We start from the raw sequence: 3,314 nt of genomic DNA on the forward strand, positions 1-3,314 counted from the left end.
TATAAAGTTCCTCCTTGTCCTTACAATATCTTCACATTACTCTGTTGAATGGAGTAAGTTGTATAACCAGTTGTATATTTGTAGACATGTAACTTCTATTATAAATGATACTCCAATGAATATCATTGAATAAAATTCTAGTATAATGTAATCCCTATCTGAATTTGTCTTGCTCATTTAGTTATTTGTTATTTTTAAATTTGATCAGAGAACAACAAAGAGAGAGAGAAAGTGAGAAAGCAAGCCACCAGGTCTGGGACTTGAACCACAATTGGCCATGTGAGAGTCCAGTGCCTTAACCACTATACTACCTGCCAGCTTGCTTATTTAGTTGTTTATTGCCTGACTCTCCCTTAACTATAAGCTCCATGAAAACAGAAGGTCTTGTCCCATGTTCCCCATTATATCCTTAGCACCTGGGACAGTGGCTGACAGGTAATATCATTTGTTGTTATTACTGGAAACACTGAGGTATTCCTAGATCCCTTCAATGATACAGGGAACTTAGGACAAAGGAGCCACTCCCGGTCCTCTTCTTCCCTAGGGTCCTTGCTCAGTGTCTTTGAGCTCCTTCCTGCCCACATAGTTTCCTTTTGGAGAGTCAGTTTCTCTTTCTCTTTCTCTCTTTAAAATTTGCTAGAGGGTGTGTGTGTTGCAGAGAGACAAAAAGAGAGAGAGAGGGAAAGTGAGAAAGCATTGTCCCCTCCCCTCCTTGTGAGATGGTCAGGCTGCAATCCCTTCTCCATCTCTCTCTCCTTTTGTGATTTTGGGCATGAACGCACATGTACCCACCTGGCATTTTTCAAGCTGCCAGATCCAGGACCAGAACCATGCAGTTGGCCATGTGGGAACCAGCCACTTTAACTACCACACCACAGTCTGGTCCAAGATTCAGTTTCTCTAAAACCTTGGAATCTTCCCAGCCTAAATACTAAAGACTAGTTCAGACCTCAGGAATTTGACCCCAAATCTGGCTCTTTTTCTCCTTGCAACTGATCTGGCTGTCTGGGATGGGAGGGGCCAGGATGCTTCAGTCACTTCTATCCTCTGTGGCCTTGCTCCTGGTTGTAGCCAATGTTCCCTGAGGGGATGAAGACCCTTCATTAACCCCATGTGTTGGGAGCTGCACAGCAAGAATTACTGGTATACAAATACTTTATTCATTTATTTATTGGATCCAAGTAACAAAGTCCTTTAAACATCACCACTATTGGGACCAGCAGTTAGCGTAATGACTATGTCGCTGGACTCCCACGTAGTCGACCGCAGTTCGAGTCCTGGACCCGGTGTCTTAAACTCACGCCGGGCGCGTGTGCATGCGTGCCCAAGATCCCAACAGGAGAATGGAGGAGAAGGGATTGCGGTGTGGCCATCCCCCCTGGGGGGTGATTTCTTGCTTTCTGTCTCTCTGTCTCTGTCTTTCTGGTGAGTATATGCGCCCTATAGCAAAAACCTCTTTAAAAAAATAAAAAAACACACATCACCACTATTGTATGGTAATGCCTATACTCTTGAACCTAAAACTCAAAACATCAGCCATGGGCTGGACCTTGTGGTTAGAAGGAGCTGGATCCTACATGGCCATCCATAGTTTGACTCCTGCCCTGGTGACTTGAAAAACATACTGGGCGTGTGTGTGTGTGTGTGTGTGTGTGTGTGTGTGTGTACTCAAAATCCTGAAAGGAGAGAGAGATGGAAGAGAAGGGACTGCAGTGTCACCACGCCCCATGGGGGCCTCTCCCATCCCTCACCTCCCTGTCTGTCTGTATCACTAGGGCAAGTGGACTCACTCTCTGGTCACATACATACATACATACATACACTCACTCTCTGGTCACATACATACATACATACATGCACTCACTCTCTGGTCACACACATAATACATACATGCACTCACTCTCTGGTCACATACATACATACATACATACACTCACTCTCTGGTCACATACATACATGCATGCATGCACTCACTCTCTGTTCACACACATAATACATACATGCACTCACTCTCTGGTCACATACATGCATACATACATACACTCACTCTCTGGTCACATACATACATGCATACATGCACTCATTCTCTGGTCACATACATGCATACATACATGCACTCACTCTCTGGTCACATACATACATACATACATGCACTCACTCTCTGGTCACATGCATACATGCATGCATGCATGCACTCACTCTCTGGTCACATACATACATACATACATACATACATAAAAACATTAGCCACGGCCAGTGCTTTTCACATAGCAAGTAGCAGGGGTGAAAGTCCTGACATGCAGGCTGGTCATTAGAGCTGCCATCTCCACCTCCCCATTCTGTGTGTCCCTTGTCCTCTGCCAGCCCCTTATCTGACTGGAGCTTTTGTCCTAGGGGTGACTCTAGCTGTCATTCCCACGTAACTAAAGCCTTGGTGGCCCTGTCTTTACTGGGTTACCCCAGTTTTCCAATGACCAGATTATTGAATATGGGAGCTCTCCTATTAGATATTTTATATATGCCATTATTTTTGGCTATCTTCTTTGGGAACATCACTTACTTAAATGTTAATTTCTTTGCCTTTTTATTTATTTTACTTCCTGTTTTCAATCCTGATCTCTGTCTTTTACTGTGTTATAAGCAGTGTTTGTTAATCCCTGGTGCTGCTGCTTCTTCGTCTTCTTTCCTAATTCTTTCTGGAGTCTTAGCAGCAATTCATATTCGTATCCCCATATCATTTCCCCATATCATCCCTGAGCTTTTTTCTCTCTTCTGTGTACTTCCTTCAGAGCACCATGTTACTGATTTTAAAAACTTATAAAGAGGATATATTTAGTCAAAAGCTTTATCTGTCCTGTAGCAGTTTTCTCTGGGGACTATTTTATGTCTGCCATTTGCTTGTCTCTTTTTTGTGTGTGTGTGGTTTCATTGTATAGCTCTTGGGTTAATTCCAATTTAATATGGCTTTGCTTTTTTGATGAAGTGAAATGTTTCTGGACCAGTTATTTGCAAGACTTCATATGAGTGAGAAGCTGAAGCATTGTTCCAGGGTTGCAGGACTGAGAAGTCCCGTTGGCGTAGGACTGTTTGTGTATGGGAGCTTTTCCATTTTTACTTATCCCCAACCAACTGTGACTGGCTACACAGGGCTGAGAATAAAACATAACCTCTCTTTTCCATTTCATTTACCAAATATCCCTATGGCTTATCTGAGTCTTCATTTAGTTATACCTTCCCTGATTTTTGTTTTTAAATTTGCCAGAAGGCATATGTCTTGCCAAAGAGGCAGAAAGAGGCAGAGAAGGAAAGTGAAA

Source organism: Tupaia chinensis, unplaced genomic scaffold (genome assembly GCF_000334495.1).
Source record: "Tupaia chinensis unplaced genomic scaffold, TupChi_1.0 Scaffold000154_1, whole genome shotgun sequence".
Lineage (NCBI taxonomy): Eukaryota > Metazoa > Chordata > Mammalia > Scandentia > Tupaiidae > Tupaia > Tupaia belangeri.